Raw genomic sequence first — 21,803 nt, forward strand, 5'->3', positions numbered from 1 at the left:
ACACGACCACTTTCCTTAAAACTTCAACCTTTTCCATTCATTTCTATTCCGAACCAAAGCAGCACAATAAAACTGTCCCCGGAGGGAATAAAGTGTCCTAACAGGTTTACCTCCGTCTGCTGACACACACACACACACACACACACACAGTCTATTACTTCATCCGCACGCCTCTCTGACAAAACCCACGCACGCACACACACAGAGCTCCAGCAGCCGACGCAGGTGAAAGGAAGGGACGACCGAGGAGATCACACGGTGGCAGCTCGCTTCCTGTGTCCTGTCAGATTACTTCAGGCCTTAAAACCGTTGTCCAAACACGCCAATATCACCAGAGAGAGGAAGTGCAGGTGCTGCCTTTGTGCTTGCGACTGTGAGTCTCTGCTTGTCCAACAGGGACATCCCTCTTAAACCAAAGAAGGATAACACAGTGAACAACAAAGGGGTGCGGAGGATAAAGCCCTCCGGCCCTGCAGAGAGCTGTCACCTGCAGTCATGAGCCTGTATCCTGATGTGGATCAGGGAAAAAAACGTGTTTCATGGTGATCACATCACCGAATTGACTTTTTTGTGTTGTGCTGTAACGATTACTTAACAAATGATCTGTTGATTGACAGAAAAACAGTTTTATTTTGCAAATCAAGCGAAACCTTATGCTCAGTTTAAAGTACTTCTTCTGGCCTTTTATGGCTGAATAGGTGACAGGAAACAGGATGAGAGAGGGGGGGAAGTGGCACACAGCAAATGGCCCCAGGCCGGGAGTCGAACCCAGGTCCTCTGAAGCGAGGACAAACCCTCTGTACATAGGACGCCTGCTCAGTTTACAACAGCAACTATTAACTCACCAGTTGATGGACCGTTTCGAGCTGCTTCTTCTCTGCCGGATATGATGCCAGTTATATGCCAGCTTGGTCACTGGCCTTAAGATTCAAACTTTAATGCTCTGACATGGTCGCAGTTTGGTTAGGTTGGGGAAAAGGTCATATGTGTTGAAATAACTACATTCAGACTCAAATTATAGCTTACAGAGGTGATGCAACTCATGTGACGTAACGTAAGTGGCGTGACTCATTCACTCAAGTTACGTCATTTATGTACGTTGACGTACTTAGGTGGTATAAATCAAAAATAAATCACTCTTGGTCACAGAGCCGACACAAACCCATCATAAAACTCTGACGAAACACAGATTCAGGCTTTTCTTGCCCTTCGCTCCAGCACTAGACGGATGCTTCAAGAAGTGTCAAACTTAGAAACGAAGGGCCGCCGACCAGACTCCTCGCTGCAGGAAATTAGACATTTTGACTCTTCTATGGCATATCATTGACAAATGACCAATCAATGAATTGAGTAAGCACTCCGTAGAATAATCCTTCATGAAAATAACTGTTAGGTGCAGCTCGACTGCACTTTTGTGTGATTCTCTTGGCTTTAATCTTGCTTTAGAGCGAACACCCCCCCATCTGAAATGATGAGGTTGATTCATACAATAACAGCAATTTTTTCAATACAATTGGAAACAGGAGACCAAAGTAGGAATTTTGGACATAAAATAGAGACACGGAGAGCTCTGTGAAACCGGCAATACTAAAGACATGGGGGACATGGCTGAGAATAAAATGTACTTTCTAGAGAGGCAAGAGACTGTCACTGATCTGAACAGAGAGGCCTGGATACGGGGGGGAGGAGGAGCGCAGTTGGTCGGTTTCACTTGTCATGCACCCTTGCAACACAGTCTCCATAAAAAAACATACTGACTGCCAGTGCTGAAGGAGAAAAAGACAAAAGGAGAGGATGAAAAAAGGGAGAGGACACTCAAAGGTACAGGAGAGGACGGGGGGGGAAAGCGATTGAAAAAACAGACAGCCATGCTCCATATTTTCTCCGAGCCAAGAGCAAGGCGAGCAAGAGGGGGTAAAAAAAAAAAAAAAAAAAAAAAAGAAAGAAAGAAAAAAGTGAGCAATATTTTTTTGGATGTCTGGAGCCAGCCCAAAGGTCCTCCTCTACAAGGACACAATGCAATAAAACACTCAGAGATGAAGTGTCTGATAGGGGGCGACAAGGGAGGGTGAGGAGGAAGAGAGGGAAGTAATAGAGGATGCAGCCGGGCCTCCAGAAAGAAAGCTGGAGTGTAACCCTGGTGGGGGTGAAGGCAACGCTCGGGCTGAGGGCAAGAAATGCACAAGGGCTATTCTGGGTATCAGGCATGGGTCTGTGACAGCTTAGAGAGCCGGAGCCGGCCAAGTCGCAGCGCCTGCAGCCAAATGACAAACACCATCACACTGTATATGAATGACTTGGGAGAACGACAAGCTTCTCTTTGCATCAGGGAGCAGTAAACAGAATCAGTGGAATGGTCAAACATAACATCTCCCGTCGGCTCGTCATGCTAAAGCGATTTTCCCCGTTTATGTAACTAGCCGATGGACAGTGCCGCAGAGCGCGGACGCACTGGGCGTCAACGGGCGCGGGACAAATACATTTTCTGATCCCGGTTGAGTTGTGCCATGACTTGTGCCATAATTTTCCAGGCCAGTAAAGTCTGTTTGTCCTAATCAAAGCAAAACACCATCTAGTCTTATCTCGAACCGCTTGGTGAACTACATCGTCTCGCTCAATGTACGTCACCAACACCGACGCGGCCGCCAACTTGGCACGGGAAGAAGGCGGAGCTCACAATAAGTCTGGTCATTTTGACGGCTGCAGTTATGTGAAAGGAGAGTTTGTCAGTAATCGAGCGAGCTAAGACACAGGAGCAGCTCTACAAGGTTTCAGCTACTACATCTCGCTCCGCACATTGCTGCCACACCTATTTCTTACAAAATAAGATCCAATGAGGGAAACTGAAAAGGTCTCCGTATATGCGTCACATCATCTTCATCTTTACGATCTAAAGATTAGATATTAGGGTGCAATCTATTTTCTGTAAATAACGTAGGAGTTAACGACATGTTGCCAGATCTTGTTGGAAGGCAAAATGGGGAAAAGGAATACGCCAGCAGGGGGCCGGACGCCATAATCATTTAAATATGGCATAACGGACGGATTTTCCTGGAAGGCGTGCGTAGTGTTGCACTATGCGTATCTCTTTTCAGACTTTTACAGAAGTTTATTTCTTCTTCATTTCTAACAAAAGAGTGAATTAAACTTTATGTGTAGCTTCAGGCCTCAAGTAAGGAAGCTTCTGCCTGATTTCTGGATCATATACCCTATAGATGTCTCTCTTTGAACAGTAATCATTTTAACACATTCTCACCATTTGTTAGCCTTGAAGCGCTATCAGCTCGTTTCATGGCTTTAATTCATGATATGCATCTTTATGTAGGGACAGAGAAACGCTCTGCTCTGTGTAACACCATGTCTGTCTGTAGAAGTTGCAGTTTTTCACTCCACGGAAATGGTACAGTGGCTGATTTCGCTAATTAATTACTTTTTTTCTGGTTGAAGGTGTGGTAATGAGTTAAATGAGCTGCTGTAGCGTTTGGTTGGAATAACAATGAGCAGGCTATTGAGCCTCAATTCAACGTGATTGAGAATCGCTTCTCCACACCGTTGTGGTTCGGCATCACGGTTGTCGGCCCAGTTAAAGGGGAACATGTTGTCTCATTCTTCACTCCGGCCCCCAAAATGTTTCATTGAAAGTGACCATAACTGTCTATAAAACATTACTGTACCAGGATATCTGACCTCCGCTGCAGAAATCATAATTTACAATGCAAACAGAAAGGTCATGATACTGTCCAGAGGGGCTGAATGTGATACATTATTGATGCCTGCGCAGAAATACTCTTTTCAGCTCCTCTCCAGGGAGGACACGGCACAGTCAGCTACAGAGGAACACCACAAGTGAAGTGATGAGTCGTTCAAGGACGCTTAAGAGGGTTTTTTTTTCTGCAAGGCACATTGTTTTGTTTGTTGCCAATTTTCACAAAATTTTAAAAAAATAGGTTGTCAACCAGATTGCAAGACCACACAAACCGGAAAGTGATGCTTTCTGCTGCAAGAAGACACGGATCTTAATACAGAAAAATAAAGGATTCTCTATATGTATGGAGAGAAATTATGTGCAAGCTGGAAAAGGAAACTATGCCTGTTAACTCTGAACTCAAGTAGCTACAGGTCACTAACCAGCCCTGCAAGTAGTCCCAATGTCAAAGAAAAAGAAGAGCCGAGAAAAACAAAAAAAAAAAGAGCCAGAAATCTGTGAACATGTAAGTTAAAGTACGTCTCTGTAATCACTAGGCCACCTTATCGTGGTAAAAACAAAGTACACGGGCAGCCGATCAACCCACAGCACATTTCAAACATCATGCAGCTCCTCTGATCTGCCCTCACACGGGTGTTACTACACGAGCTTCTATTATATCTGCATTCGCAGACAGGGATGGAGGAGGGAAACGAAAAAAGAACTGGTCATGCCTGAGTGAATCTCTAATCAAGCAACAGGAAGCACATTCATGAGTGCGAGTATGTGTGAGCTGATGCAAATGTTCTTGTGCATAATGTCTTTTTGTGCTTTCTGTGGAAGTCACCACTTTTACAGTTACAGTGGCGGGGGAAGTGGGTGGAGGGTGTGTTACTGTATGTGTTTGCACGTGTGCTTTTAGTACTTTGTACGGACCATTGAGACCTTGAATGTGAGCACATTTTGAAATAATACTGCATGACATCACTTCAGATATTTGGTTCGTACTTGCTCAAAAGGCCAGTTGACAGTTAGCGGCCCTTTCATGTCTTGTATGAAAGAACCTGACTTGTAAACAGCAATTATGTGCTATTTACAGTTATATAAACAGACGTGGATGCCTCACATCAACCAAAGTCCAAAGACAACATCCCTGCCAGCCTGGACAGCTCACCGGTATGAATTCAGAACCAACAGATCCGCAGAGGATGCCGTATCCACTGCCCTCCGCTCAGTCGTCACACACCGTGAAAATAACAACAGCTTCATTTCATCTCAGCGTTTTATACAATCTCGCCCATTAAGCTGATTGGAAAACACACTTGCTTGACTACCACCACCGCTGTGCACCAAACCACACAGTGTTTCTATATTTTGTTTCATTCTTTTTATAGTCTTGCCTCCGTAGGCCTCAGCTGGTGGCTGAGGAAGACACGCCGCAAAACGACGATTTAAAATGCGGTGGTCACGGGCAAACCCCTCTGTTAGGAAATGTGTTATTGTCCTCACAAGAACTGTGTCAAAGTGTAACATCTGTACGTGTGATTGCTTAGCAGTCGGGGGTGCATTTGCTGCAGAGACAGAAAGAAAGACATCACTGATTGAGAAGTGGATGGCATAGGGAGGAGGCATACACTTCTAAAAATAGTCAGGGACATGGATTTTCTCTGGAGGGGGCTGTGAGACTATCTGTGTGCATGTTTGTATTTGTGTGTGTGTGTGTGTGTGTGTGTGTGTGTGTGTCAGCCAGAGACTGCAACTTCTGTGACATTTAATGGCTACGAATGCACACACACACACATAACGCGGGCACGCACGCATTAAAACACACTGACACAAAACACTTGAAAACACACCATGAAATTATGATCACTATTCACAGCCTGGAGTCCTGTACACACAATGCTCCCGTACACGCTCCGCAGTACACATACATATCAGGCCCACAGCTGGGTTTTACACCGCAATTCTCTACAGTACATCACAGCTTCCCAACCTTAGGGCTGCCAACCAATGTAGTGTCTTCTGATGTTGAAATGGGTCCCTTGATAAATTCATAATTATACAGAAATGACTCTTCCAGTGGCCTTTGGGCTGCACGGCACCGCTATAAAACGTCACGCGGCTTGCCAATGAATTTCCCACTGACCGCCTTACGAGAGCTCGCGCTCATTTATGTCCTCTGGAGGATTAAAACTCTGCATGGAGTCCTCAACATAAACATTTTCCCTCTATAGTTATTGAGGTCAGAGGAGTGTTCTGGCCGTAACACAGGGCTGCTCGCCAAAAAAACAAAAGCGGTGAACTCCTGCTTCATGCTTTACATTAATCCGCGCCCCTGCTGTTCGCTTCATCCGTACTCCTGTGTGGCAAAGCAGGTGCAAGGAGTGACTGTTGCGTCAGCAGGCAAGGGGCGTTGGGTGGAGGAATGGGGTGTTAACAACAAGGTTAACCTTCTCTGAATCAATCTTCCTCTATATTATATATTATATATATATATATATTCTTGTCCCAGTAGGTGCAGAGAGATGAGCCCACTGCAGCAAGAAAAGAAATCGTGTTAGAGGCGAGGGGAGAAGGGCTGCAAAGGCTGCCGGCCCTGAGAGAGGACGCACTGGAGGTAGCTCAGTTTTTATTTCCTGAACTTTTCCGAAGACTGTGCTATCTTTACTTACTTCTGCGCTGTGATGGTGTCAGATATAAATACACAGTCGGACAAAAACATCCCCAACTGTCTCGCTCACTAGCAGGTGTCACGTTCGCTCTGCTCATGTTGGAAACACCTTCAAAAATACGCGGAGAAACGTGGAAAACTGATGAACTCTAATTCTGGTGAACTGGCATACAAAAGCCGCCCAGTCCTGCTCACTTTTCTTCACCGCACAGCATCACAGCCAACATTTTGTACCTTCACACATCTCCAATTCCCCTCACACAGTCACCTTACATGCACACTGTATCTGACAGCTCCCCTGACACATTACACCTTCCTTTAATGCAGTGAAGGATGCTCGCACACACGCACGTGCGGAGGAAACATGGCTGCGTTGTGTATTCCCAGCTCTCTCACAAAGATTCAAACACACACATGTACACACACACACACACACACCCACACAATGACGGGGAGAGGAAGGGGGGGAGAGGCAGAGGAGTAACAGGAGAGGAGGGTGATTTGACATGTAAGGGAGGCACTCTCCTCCATCACTGTGCATGTCCTCCGGTCTCTGATGAGATTATTGGACGGCTCCTCCCTCCCTCCTGGCCCTCTGCTGTGTTGTCTTAAAAAGATTAACCACACCATTGTCTCTGCCAATAATGACGGGATAAAAGGACCACTGCCTCACAGGGAAAGTTGAAATGCTCAGCGCTAATTCCATCCCACGGAGCGTGTTGCCATCATCCGTCCTCCCGAATCCTCATTACCATTAGCTAACAGCGCAGGAGATCGGATTGGACGCTGGAGTCGCGCAATCTGTCCACTAAGCACAGACCGGAGGGGACATTGCGAGGCATTTTACCTCTTTAGGAGAGGACAGGGCCTTGTAGCTTATCATCATCAGCAGGTGCAAGCTGTTGACAGACAACGGCGTTACCTGAAAAAACTGGGGCTGATTAAAAATAATGAGCTGCATGAGCTGATAAGCGACCGATATCGTGAACGTTCATCATAGTTTATCATGACGCCATGTCAAATCAGTTAGATCTCAGCTCAGCGTGGAGATCCATCCGCCTCTGGATAAAACAACTCACATGAGAGTAGAAATATGCGATTTCATCAAAGAAATTAGACCACGCGTCTCCTCAGTGTTTAATTCTGGTGCCTCAAAGGATGACTAGTGTTTTTACAACTTGGGTCTTCTTCTATCGATCATTTCCATCCACTAATTTTACCCATATTAATAGTTAAGATCTGGGAACATGGAGAGATTCAGTGGGGGCAATAAACGCTTTTTAATAAACCAGAGACAAAACAGAACAAAAGGGTACGCCAAACAATAAAGATCCCTGGATTTAAACTATCATATGATGTGCATCCGGTACAGATTTTAAACAACCCTCAGGTTACCCAAACTTAGTTGGTGAACTGTAAAATTATCATCCACATGGTCGATTAACAAGCCAGCTGCAGAGCTCCCTTGACCCCTTAAATCCAGGCTTCACTTCACCGCCCGCCCGTGAAATATAGAAGCGAATTCTCCAAAGTTACCTACGAGGCCTTCTAAAATCAAGCGCCCATGTAATTTGTGAACTTTTCAGGCAGTTCCCTAAAGTCTTCAGGCCAGACTTGCTGTCTTTCCTTCAGTCAAAACTAAAAAATCAACTCTCACCATGGTGGCCCGAGGCTCCCCCCAAACACAAGATTAGTGAGCACGTTGAAAATAAACTCTGCCGACCTACTTATCCACCACAGTTTACAGACCAGAGCCAGAGATGTGGACTCATGTCATTGTCACTTGGACTTACATCAACTCAAGTCACAGTTTTGATGAGTTGCAACTTGACTTGATGAAAAACAACTAAGACTTAAATAAGAGTCTTGAACAACACTTGGAAGTTCAAGACCTGAATTAATTCGACGTAAATCATGATGAGTCACATGACTCGTCTGTGTTCATGTTATGTTGCCAGTTAAAGAACTGAATATAAAATATTTAAAATCTGCAGTGTTGTCAGTGTAACATAAGTGTGCAGCATTACCTTAAGTGCAAGTGCATGCTGGGAATGGCATTGTTATGATTGGACGACTACCAGAGTTTGATGTCGTCTGGTTGTAACGGGCGTGAAGCCAATCTGACAAATGTTTCCGTTCATACAAAGTTAATTTCTCTGTTTTAAAAGTAGGCCGACCTTATTTAGTAAGTAAGACTGCAGTCTCGTGGCGGTGACTTGATTTGATCAAACTGTTAAACCAGCCTGGTAAATTAAAAAAATATCCGCATCTTTCTACGGCATAGACAGCCCAGTTTTATTCAGGAGCTGTCTTTTCAGCTATGAAATACTTCTGCGTGATGTAAAATGCGTCTAGCGCGAAGCCCAGTCGTCCATCTGCTCTGTCACTCTCCGCTGCGGAGCCGATGCTAATTCCTGAGGATTCTAGCCTTTCCGCAACCTCCTCTGCGCTGCTGTGAAATGCAAAGTGCGCTAAAAGGCGAGATGGTGTGCAGCGAGATATCTAAAAACAGTCAGCCATGTAGAATGAAACATGCAAAGGGCCCCGGCTCACGGTGGAGGAAGTGAAGGGTTGTGGAGAGGTCTAATGCTGCTCTCCCTGCCTGAGGGAAGAGGGGAGATGAAGATCAGCAGTCAGTCAGCCAGTCAGTCAGTCGGAGGGGCCCCCAGTCTCACAGCAGAGGAGCATTTAAGTCCTCTGGTACAGAGAGAGGACGGAGAGGTGGAGGAGGAGGGAGAATCAGAGGGAACTGAAGCGATCGATCCCGTCCGCCGTCACTCTCCTCATTCACTGCGACATTTGTTGCAAACCTCTGGAGGACGAGCTCTACAGCTGTACATGCCTATTCGATTAAGCCGCTCGCCTGATCTTTGCGCTTTTCCTCCGCCCTCTGTTATTCCTCTAACATACCCTGTCTCCACCTCTCTATCCCGACATCTTCCCTGTCTGACTGTCTCTGCACCTTTCCATCAAATAGGTCCCAGGAACTGATCTCAGGAGGTAAAAAAGCCCCTTTTAATGCTTCGCCGTTCGACTGCTTCTCCTCCGATGTGAAAAGCGAAGACATCTTTTGCATCGAGAAAATCCTTCAGTGTCATTCTTTGTTCTGGTTTCATTGAAATACAGCCTGCAGTTCACACATAAGTGTTGTCAGCAGCAGCTAAACTAACCTATTGTTAATTATGAATCTTTAATTTCTTTGAACATCAATAAAAGTTACTGTTCGTAGTCCGAATATTGATTCCAGCAGCATTCGGTGCTTGCTTGCATAACTTGCAGTGGCCTTGGGGTCTGTATTGGACTTTTGTACGGGGCTTTTGCATTGACTTTCAGTGCTTTTGTAGCTTCTAACTTTTGTTGTGCAAGATGCGTGAAGTTACTGCTGGCGGAAACAGAACATTTCCCCATTTTGCCACTTCATAATAAACGCTTTAAAATAAATAAATAGCGGGGGACCTTTATTGTGAAGAATTCATAGGAAATTAAACGTGTTTATCGCTGAATTAGAAGAGCCCTGTTTGCTGCGATTCTTCTATAATGCTGCAGGGAGGAGGAGTATTTATGGCTGCTCAAGACATTAGTTAAAGACACGTCTCCAAGCAGGTTGCGCTGGTAAAATGGAAAATGTAAATCCCTGCTGCACCTGGCTCTCATAGTTCCCGGGCCATCAGAAGGTAATAGGAAGGAAGTAATTTCCCCGGCAAAATATATAGTTCCTGAGTTTCTTAAAAGGCCTCCTGTGTTCCTGGACTAACTCCTGGGGTTGAAAAGTACGATCTGCTTCTCATTGTCTCAGTGTCTCTTCTTCTGCATACATTTACTCTCATGGTCCCCGAGCAGCCTCCCACCCAGCGTGCAAGTTAAAGAAAAAGACTAAGAAGTTTTTTGCAAATACTATCTGACCCGGGTCTGACTCCGTTCCATATTCATCCCCCTCTCCGACTGTTTGAGCTAATCCCTCTTTACAGTATGTCTCCCTCCTTCCTCTCTTGTTCCCCGCGTGTCTTCTTTGCCCACCCTGCGTGACCATGTAATTCAGGCTGAACAATGCGGCGCTGCCTCCCGCAGCCGTTCTTCCTTCGCTCCTCTGCACCACCTCATGTCCCCCCTACTGTGTTTGTCAGGGAACACAGTGTGTCAGGGCCCAAGGAGAGAGGAGGAGTCGGGGGGGGGAAACGCAGCAGGATCTCTTAACAAGGTGTGGCAGGGACAATCATGGGGGATGTGGTTTGCCCCGTCCAGCTAGCTTCTACTTTTCCATCATCATCCCCCATCTAATTTTTTTTCCAGCACCAGCTCACCACTCTCCAATCTTCTACCCTCCTCCATATCTGTTTCTCTGCAGGCCACCCTCACGCTCATCACATCCTCGACTTCAGCAAATGCTTCTGCTTTCATTTACTTTATTTTCCCGTCCACCCCCCGACGGTGACATCGTTATTTTTAGCCTCTCTTGGCACTGTGCAGCTATGTGTGTGTGTGTGTGTGTGTGTGTGTGTGTGTGTGTGTGTGTGTGTGTGTGTGTGTGGGCTCAGGATGCTGACCTGATTTCCCAGTCATCTACATGCCAACTTCATTCCCGCCATCTCCTTCAAAAGTGGCCCCTGACTGGGGAATAACACCTGTTCACAGCCCCCCCGAGGTGAACAGTCTGGGCCCAATACAGAGGCAGAGCGAGAGAGGAGGGAGGATGTGAGGAAGGAGGAGAAGAAGGAAAACGTTGGGAGGAGAAGAAGAGAGGATGTCGGCCTCCTCCGGCTGCCCGATCCCCCCCGCCGTGAAACCTGCCACTCAGCTGGAGACGGCTCCTTCAGCGTGCATGCTTGAGGGATTAACCTCTATCAAGAAAGGGGTCAACGTCGGAGCCACCGGAACAACGACAGGAGTCGGAAATGAAGGTGCGGTTCTCTGACTGATAGTGTGACCGCTGCTGTGGTCAAAGTCACGAGATGAAAAAAGACGAGACTAAAAATCCTGCACAGTCAATTTGAAACTGTGTAAGACCCTCTACACGCATTGACTGTTCTATTCTAAATGCAGACACAAGACGCACACCCGAGCACAGCCACACAGCTGCTAGCGAAGATGCAGACCCTGAAAGTGGATCTCGGAAAGCCGGACACACCTCACCAACTCCTGACCTCGAAAATCCAAGATGGCTGCTCCGCACATCAACAGCTGTAAAGCAGCAGAATATACTGTTGTATATGTTGTGGAGATGTGAGATCAGTGTTTTTATGCACAAAATACTATATGATGCAATCCTATCAAATGGTATATTGCTAACAATGGCTTACGATAGTTAACCTGGCTACAACTGGTTTCCCGACTCGTGGCACTGGAACTGGAGTGTGACGTCATTCCCAGCTCCGACTTTTGACATAAATGGAACGCAGCATTAATCCTCAAGTCCACGGCTAGAGGAGTTAATCAATCATTCTCACAATAACCGGATGTTGCTTGTTAACACAGGCAGACATTTGCAATTTCAAGTCCCAACCCCTCCTGACCTGCCGTCTTCAGAATCTGTGATGAAATCTTTTTAGCCCTGAGGAAGCTCAAACTGCACAGAAAAGACGGCCTGTGAATTAAACCGGGAGTGGAGAAGCCTTTTTTTCTTTACTCGCCCCAACTTTAAAATATTGGCATGAAATGTGCACGGTCCCAGAGAAAAGGTTGTTGTAAAGGAATCACAGATGCACTTGTATGCTTCCAGGCCCATCATCTCATTCAGAGATCTAATCAAAACAGACTTTTCAGATGCACCGGGGGTCCGTTTCGCAGTGAAGGGACGGCGCTAATCACGCCCAGATGGAGATAAATTAAAAGAAAAGATGTAAGGATGTCACACGGACAGAAGAAGCCTCATATAATTTTAGTCTTGCATCAGGACCGATCTCCCACCCGGCGTCCCCGATCTCTCGTCTCTTCCCCTCTGCACCGTTTCCTTACTATCAACCCGGACCCCTCTTTATTCAGTCGCCAGCTGTTCACACATCCAAACCTCCTCCTCCGCCTCCTCGTCCAATCTGCTGGGGAGGTACACAGACCGCCTGCCTGCTATATCCGTCTGGCATGCGACGGCCGCTTGGATTTTCCACTCCTCGCACACAGACCCTCATTCATTCAATTTGAGCCAAATCCACAGCCAGGCGTCATTAGTTAGTTACTATTAGAGTTGTCTGTCTGCCTCTGTGCAGGAGGGCCGCCAGACATAGACTGATGTAAATCAACACAAACAATGATGACACGTGACAGGGGAGGGAAAGAAATGACATCGGAACACGGCGGGAAAACAACGCGGGCCTGCAGGGAAGAGCTCGCTGACACGTTTTAAATGAGTGTCATCTGATCAGAGTTTGTCCTTCACCGTTGTTTGTTTCCCCTCGTGTGCAAAACGGCACAACGGCTACAGAGCAAAGACGCTTGAGTCTATTCAGCGAGCAATTCTTCCAGAGAACTGTTACTTTACAAGCTGGGCTGATGGCGGTGATTGAGCCTCCGCTGGGAATCAAACCCACACAATAGCAGCATTGTTACCGCACGACACACACTGCGATGCACAATCACGCCGGAAGAAAAACGCCATTAGATGGAGAGAAGTTTCATTATTCATTTATATAACATACTATATGTACGACGGGGAAGATATTCATTGGCCGTGCACTGCTGACACTAATGTGGTCGTTGCAGGGGACCTTAGGTAGGTAAACAACGCAATTGGCAGAATAAATGTTGGCAGCGTACGTTCCTGTGAATCACTGATGTTGCTTTACATTTCTTTAGGTTCAGCTTTCATTTTTATGTTGTGAAAATGCCATGCTTATGCTCTGGTTGAGTTTAGGCACAACGAGCACTTGGCTAGGGTTGAGAAAGGATCATGTTTCGACTGAAAATACCTTGTTTTGTTGACACGAACATGCTTAGAATTGTCCTGAAAAAATATCCAGTGGTTTCACACAACATTTACTCATTTTTTCTGTGTTTTAAATGTCCAGGTACCTTTTAGTTACCCCTGGTTCTGTTTGTTGAGGTGTCCAAAGCCTCCATACACAGTGGCCATCCCACTTTGATGCAGGTCCGGCCAGCTCCATCCACACAGCGCTGCATATCCACATGTTTCAGCTCCACTCATTCATTCATTCATTCAACAAAACGTGGTAACTCTCTCTCTCTCTAGTGCGCGCACACACACACACACACACACTGCACATTTCCTACCTTCAATATTCATGTCAACCTTTTTCAGCCCGAGAAAGCAAAAGAAAAACTGCTCCGGCATAAATTGTTAATATGACCAACGGGATATGAATGAACATTTGCTGGGAGCTTCCCTCTGACAGCTGAGCAAACGCTGCTGCCCGCATGACCAGGATCCGAGCAAAACCACACCGACCACATGGACACCGGCCCTCTTATCTCTGGCCTCAGTGAAACCACGGACACGACGGCACCTGGTGACAACATTCAGTCTCACCGTCTTCAAATCTGATGCAAAGCAAAGTCAGTTTTTTTTTCTGTCTTAACCTTCCTAATGCCACAGTTATCTTTTTTGGCTATCTGACTCACCGTCTTTCTGGTTTGTGTTCAAGGAAAAGCAAGACTAAAAAAAAAAAAAATCTATTCATATGTGTAAAAGAAGAATTTATCTGTTCTCAAAAGAAAAATCCGCCCCCAAAAAACCTTGTTTGACTCCTGTTTTTTTTTCCGCCCTTTTTTCCTCTCAATCTGGATCTGCCCATTCCACCTCCCCACAGTCACCGCTAACTGCTAACTCCACGTTTTTGGCCCGGGGAGGTTGAGGAGAGCCGAGTGTATCAGTCGCACCAGCTGCTTCTTTTCACGCAACAGTGCGGAGCTTTCACCGGGCGGATGTCACGGGCTGCAGAGGGTCATGCTACCCCACCCATCCTCTGTAGAGGAGACGTGACCAACCGGGAAGAGTTGGAGAGCGGCAACAAGGATGTGATCCCTCACTGGCTTCCAACCCACAAAAACTAGAGAGTAGAGGTAATTTATAATGTTAGTACAGTAGTAGTAGTAATAGCAATGGTAATATTGGTAGTAGAAGTAATAAGGATTGGCACTGGTACTAACATGTCTTTCAAGATATCAGATCTTTAATTCCATGCTGACAGTATCCTCATCAGACCAGAGAGCAATGCAGCCGCAGCAGTTTACATGTTTGCAGACCTGTTTTTCAAAAAATCGATCCATCAGACTCAGCACACCAGAGCACCGCGCTCTCTTCACTCCCCTCCACTTTCTAATACTATCACTCCCTCCACCAACATCTAAACAGAGCATATTTATTTCTGAAAGTTGCTGGCAATCACTGTGGAGAATATAAATACAAATCTATGATGTGTTTGACCTTAACTACTACACTAATCCCCGCCGCTGAAGTCACGCATCGCAGTATGTGGGCCACTCGTACAAACCGCCTAAAAACAAAACCTTACAATCTGAGCAAAGTGATCTTTCTGTTGAATCTGACCAGCAACAAATCTGGCTCCGGACTGCACATCCTGACTCAGAGAGTGACACGATGTCATGTGACCAATAGCAAAATGGTAAAGAGGGGGAGGAGGGAGGGGAGGGGAGAGGGAGAGGGAGGAGGAGGAGGAGGAGGAGGAGGATGATGTCACCGCCAGTGACTTTTCTATTAACAAACATGAGTAATGGACCACGTATCTGATAATCAGACATCTCCCGAAAAAATAAAAAACACGGACTTAGTGAGGAAGCTGTGAGGGTGGAGGGGTGCAGGGGGAGCAGGAGGAGAAGGAGGAGGAGGAAGCAGAGGAGGAAGAGGAAGAGGAAGAGGAAGAGGAAGAAGAGGGGGCTGTTGTTTCTTTAAAACCAAACTGTGTGCAACCATGCGAAAGGTGTGCATGCATGATTACATAAGACTGTTGGTTTAGGCCTACATGTGCATGCACATATCTGTGCCTGTATACACGTGCAGGTGCTCACACACACCACTTACTCTTGTGTGTGTGTGTGTGTGCGTGTGTGTGCACTCATGCTATATTCACTACACGCACTCGGCGAAGGAGCAGCGGCAGCAGCATTAGAAGGCTCATTAGCATAATGCAGGATGCAGGGAGAGATGCCATGTACTTCATTTGCTTTTGCCTGATCCTGTCTGATGGTATGTGTCACATACACCCACCCCAAACCCCCACCGCCTCCAACCTCACACACACACACACACACACACACACACGCACACACACACCCAACCTCCCACTCTGTCTTCCCTTAGGTCCTTTCTCTCCTTTTTCTTTTTTCTCTACTCATCTGTCTGACTATCCAATAATGCTGTCCTCCTCCTCTACCCTGCCCGCTTTACGTCCTTTCCTTCACCACTTCCTCTCTCATGTCCTTCTATTCGTTACTTCTTAATACTCAACAGTTCTGATTGATTAAGTCATTTATCAAGCTGGAATACCTCATATACCCTGGTTTCAGTTGACTCAAAGGGGAGAATGTGCTGCCTCTAACCGTCTTGTATCACTGTGAAATCAACAAAATGCTGATAAAACACTGGTAAACAGTATTGTAAGAAGAAAAAAACACTTGATGAAAACACTGACAATGGGGGAAAAAACTCTCTACCAAGTAAAAGTTCTGCAGTCATTATACAAAAGTATTAGCATGGAATATTTTTTGACGGTAGCTGCGAAACTATAGGGGGCAGCATGCTACTCTTTGCCGTTGCTATCTTTGTCTGTACGGACTAATTGCTCTTGGCAGGAGGCTCAGTTAGCAGTGAAGCTAAGTGGCCCCATTAGCTGACGAAAGTGGTTGGAGCCAGCTAACACGTCTGGACACCAGACTGGGACTCAACATACAGTATGGAGGTGATTTACAACAGCTTGATCAGGACTATGAGAAGACACGGCCTCTGCAAAAAAAACAAACTTGAATTAAGTTGCTATTTCTCTGCTTAGTAAGGTAAATAGGTCTTAAATGTCTCCTTTCTTGAAAGTCTGTGAACTTATTAATTTATTTTTTTAATAGCCGAAGTAGCAAATGCGCCACTTTTACGTCTTTTACTGTTATCAGACTCTTGATGCTAACTTCGCTACTTCAGTGGAAATATCTGCAAAACAGTATAGATGACATAATGACAACACTGTTGATAATGCTAGTTCATGTTTTAAAGTTAAAATACTTACAAATTGCCCTCTTCATATTGTATTGTCTGTAACATAAAAGGTGCGATATTCTCTCTGGAATATCATGGAGTAGAGTTTTAAGTCTTTAAAATAGAAGTACCTGCATAAATTAAGCCTACAGGCATCTAAAAATAAAAGTGTACGTTCCACCACTGGTGACAGATTAATCAATAATGAAAATGATAATTGGTTGCAGCTCTAAAATACCTGCCTCTCTCCCTTAATTCTTTCCCCGCCACGCTCCCCTCCCCCACCCCTCCTCCTGCTTCATCCAGGGACTCTTTCCTCATCTAATTTCCCTGCTTCCTCCACCGCCTGTCATGACCCATCTTTGTTATTAAAAATTAACATGTTGTCTACCTTTTTGCTCTCATTAGAGAGCGGAAAAAAATACCGGCACAAAGGGAGAGACACAGGATGACAAAACAGCTATATGAACCTGGTTTCAACCTGCAGCATTGCAAATGCATGGCCCACGCCTCAGTCGGCTGAACTGTGAGGACACCCCGTCTAATTTCTGTTGCTTCCTCGGCTGCCTTTCGTGGCCTGTCTTCGTTATTAATCTGACACTTTCCTTCCCCCTGAGTCAACACTTTCTCCGCTCGATATTGCCTCGCCTCGCAGCCAGACGAGAGGAGGGAAAAACACAAGCATGCGCTTTGAATTTTGACAAAGAAGGCCATCCCAGACCACTCACTTCCAAAATATTAGGTCAGCCCTGTTTGAATGAATGGATGGAGAGGACAAAAATGAAATAATGTCATAGTGCGAGGAGGACTGACCTGTGGGGAGAGTGCTGCCATAGTCACGTGTGGACATCTATGTGAGTATGATACCGTAAATATTACTCTGTCCAAAGGCAACAAAATGCACCTACCAGCATCTCCAAAGCTCACGAGTTAACTCAAAATATATTGTTCGTCTAATATGGACAAAGATCTAAGTGTAAAAACGACACCTTGTGGTTTTAAAAGAGGGTTTTTGCCACTGTCGAGTCTTTTTGCTAAGTGTATCTAGCTAGCTTCTGGTGTTGTAAATGAAGAATGAATGAATGAATAGTTTATGTGAACTAATAATTTGTGCCATAACTGAAACTATTTAAGGAAACAGGTTTTTAACAAAACATTAACATTATCAACCTCAACTATAGCACAACTATATACAGTATATAGTCATATGAAACTATATATTTAACTTCCTTCATGTGTTTACAGAAGGGTGTTTGCTTGGTTAACCCAGCCAGTATAAACACCTCACCTCCATACAGATGTAGAGCATAATACAATTAAGCAATTAACATGCTGTCATGCTCTGTGACACGGATGGAAATGCTTAGCAGGCCCAACTGACCCTGATTTTAGATTACAGTTGTGAGAGGAGAGGATCCACTGTAAATTACTTTTTAAATGTAGTTATTTGCATCATTTCACTGATGTTAGACAGCGCTCTCCGCCACCATCATCAAAACATCCAATCAGGGATCTTCTCGTAGAAAAAATTCAAGAGACTGTTGAGTCTATGACAAAAAGCACTGTCGTTGTTCTTGAGGTTCATGGTAGCCCAATACTTTCCCAAAACATTTTAATCTGTCACCCATCCGCCGTTGCTAGTGGTGTACTTTCGTGTAAGAGAAAAGAAAGACAAACCTTCTTTGGTAAAAATCTGTTAATTATTAAGATCCTTCTGATACTGAATCTGACTAAACACAGTAAAACCACATGTGCATGTCTGCATTTGTGCATGAAACTAACAGTAAAAAGGGCAAGAGGATGCGGGGATTCAGGAAATATAGGGTGCAGTGTGCGTTTGTGTGTATACTCATGAGCAAACCTTCATAATCCACCACCCAAACAGTGGTGAATGTCAGAGGAGGTATGAGCTGAGACAGTTATTAAACACATGATGCACATACCTACACACATACAGCCGCGCTCCCACATATACGTACACATAAAGGCAAGAAAAACACACGTGCAGGGAGCTCGGCAGCAGCGTAAAAGGTCACTTTTGCTCGCACTGCCTTGAGCAATATGTAACGATGTGTCACTGAGCTGTCAGGTTAAAAACTACAGCCACTGGAAAACCCTCACTGTGGCTGCTTGTCGGGTCCCCGAATAAAGACACGCCTGAGCTGCACAACACCTGCACACAAACATATCATATTCCCACGTGCCACATCGCTTTCACAATGCAAACTCAACTCTCATGTGAATAGTGCATCAATCTCCTACAACGCAACTAAATCTGCGGGCCACCTGTGACCAAACATCACCGTGGCGCAGCAGAGCAGTCCCTCCATGACGCTCACGAGCTGGCGGTTTCCCCTCAGCTCAGCTTCGACAGCGAACATCGACTGAACACGATGACTGAGCCGCATGAAATAACTGCGTGTAGAACAGAAGCCAGAGCAGGACTGCCGTTACCAAAAAGCTGTATCAACAACAGCGTGATAGGTCATCGCTCTGCTGCCTCGCTCTGTAATCCAAGATCAACAATAATACTGCGCTGCTTTGTCCACGGCTGCCATCGTAATCCCGGGACCGGTGCCAGATGTAATTTCCTGATTGACCTGCGATAGTTTTGCATATTATCAGATTTGTGTACGTGGAACATGCATGCAAGGTTTGTAGTTCGGATAAGGTCAAGACAACAACGATGAAAGAGGCAGGTTTTTTTTTTTTTGGTTTTTTTTTCCGAGCCAGCGAATGCAGAAGTTTGGCAAAGACACAATCACTCCAGCGGCCGGGGGTTTTAAACCAGCTTAACTGAATTTACTCATAACAGAGAAATGAAAAACCTGAATTAATGTTCAGAGGGGAAGGACACGTTGTTATTTACCTCTCCAAAGACATAATCCATTACAGCACACTGAACAATACCTGCATTCAAATACAGACTGTGATCTGCGAACTACATGGCGCACAACTGGAAAGAGTCTCATCATGTGCAAGGTAATAGTTGGTTAAAAACACCTACTAAACATTGATTTGATGATTTGGAGAGGACATCTAAGATATACTGGACCATGTTATGATGGGAAAATAGATGTTTTTAGGCGCCCAGGTTGCAAAACTGTCATTTAAAAACGTTGCCCAGGAACTACTTTTTAAACAATTCAAACCAATGTCGACTAGATGTCATTTGTGGATGGAGGCTTGAAAGGTGTAAGTTCATTTTGGTAGGTGATAGAAATACCTGCTTTTTTTGCAAAGAGTAAGATGAGAAGAGTGATGATATCAGGAAGTAGTTAGCTTAGCATAAAGAATGGAAACAGAGGGGAAACAGCTAGCCTGGTTCTCCCCAGCTTTCAGATATATAGCCAGTCCAACAGCACATCCAAATTCTGGTACTCAACACAGCGGGTCCTGCTTGTTCTATCTGCATGTAAAACATTTATAAACTGGGTTAAACAAAACTTTTTTCCCCCATATTCCTCATACTGTAGATCTTGCGGGTACAGTGAGCTGTGTGTGTGGGGGGACGGCATTAGGATTCCTTCTGCGCTCTGGTGGCGTTTGGTCGGGCCTGACGGCCACTGAGTAAGTGAAGTGAAACTCCCCGAGGGGCCGACACATTTCTGTCTCCGATCCGTGAGGTGCTGGACAAAACACACGCAAACCGCCCTCGTAAGCGGCAACATGAATGTGCCCAGACGCGCGCTGATACCTGCACACACCTGGGACCAAACGCAGGGGGGGATTTAAAGTCTGGACACACACACATGCACTCTTTTTGGAGCAGAACTCCTTTTTTTTTTTTACAGGAGCAGGTATCTATGATGGTATAACTATAAAGATTCATCACCTGCATGCACATTTTCAGCCTGTTGTGTATTTGTACTCACCGGTTGCAGATTACTCGCTGCATAAAGAGCAGGAATTTTCAAGAAATTGGAGAATAGTAATAATAAATTGTAGTAGAATGATGTCAAAATCAAGCAGTTCATTTAATAAGAAACAGAAAACTATTTGGCACAAACTATACTGAAGTATTCCTACTGTAACTACTGCAGACTTAATGTAATTAAAGGCTTTTTAAAAGACAAGGCTCGTAGTATTCCCTATTTTTCTTCTTGTCAATAAATTCCGACCAAGAAAAAGAAACGATTTGATGCCACAACGCCTCTTATACCGTACGATATTCTGCATTGTCATACAGCTCTATTGTTGTTGCATGCTCCTTCATTAGAGTAAACACGGATACTGTGGTTTATTTGACGCCAACCCATAATCACCATCCTACTTGTGTAAAGTACTCTGGTAAGTAACAATTGTGTATTAAGTCTCCCAAAAATTCACTGTTTACTCCTGCTTGAGTAACGTTAACTAAAAACTACAGCGCCCAGCTGTTTTTCTGGAAATTACTGAGCCTTTTTTTGAAAGATTAAATTATATATTCGTGACTCATAATCACACTGTAATTATGGGTTCCAATTTCAGTGAGCTGAAACACTTTCTATGTGTATCCAAAAAGAAAACACTATGTTTTAAGAACCAGAATCAGGAATACTTTATTCATCGCTGCAGGGGAAATTGGGTAAAAGTAAGTGATATAATTTCTTGATATTTGTTGACACATTCATGACATTTTTTGTCTTTAACAAACATGTATAATACTGCTTCTGCCCTTATCCTTTAACTGAGGAAGATACTTGTTCCAACACGCAGATACGACTCCATCCAAGAAGCAAAGACCTCTCTGTATGTGCTGTGATATCTCTTATTACCAAATGCGTGGCTGTTTTAAATAGCTATGCATCCATCAACAGCTGCTGCAATAATCCCCCAACGACGGTGTTGGAGTTTTGTCATGTGAGATATCCTGCCACTACTGTGTGTCGAGCAGAAGTCATCCGATGTGACGGCGTAAGCGATTTTCCACAGAGGTAGCACGATGCTGAACATACAGACGACACCATTTCCTTTTCTGATGACGCTTCAGATGTGGCATTCAGCTCGTGTAGCACTTCACACATCACATCAAACACCTCAGACGTACAGTACAGCGAGTGTCGGCTATTTCCGAAGCGATCCCGGACGCTAATCTGCGGGAAGGCCGTTTACGAGCGAGGCTGTGGCTTTCTGAATGTAACGGGAGAAGAGGCCGAGTGGGTTATTCCCAACCGCTTTGGCAGCGGTGTTCCAGGAGCCCATTCTGCTCTGATCCCTCTAAGTAATCCTGACATGTCATCTATTCTCAAATTACCTTGAAGAATGGGCCAAGACAGAGGAAGAAGAGGAGGAGGAGGAAGAAAAAAAAG

At 45.1% G+C, this 21,803-nt stretch overlaps 1 protein-coding gene across 3 annotated transcripts in view; it reads right to left on the reverse strand.

The window, feature by feature from the left end:
- slc8a3 (solute carrier family 8 member 3) overlaps positions 1-21,803 on the reverse strand; it is a 105,541-nt gene that overhangs the window by 43,029 nt on the left and 40,709 nt on the right. The gene's annotated exons all lie outside the window — the stretch shown is intronic.

The sequence above is a fragment of the Sparus aurata genome, chromosome 16, assembly GCF_900880675.1.
Source record: "Sparus aurata chromosome 16, fSpaAur1.1, whole genome shotgun sequence".
Lineage (NCBI taxonomy): Eukaryota > Metazoa > Chordata > Actinopteri > Spariformes > Sparidae > Sparus > Sparus aurata.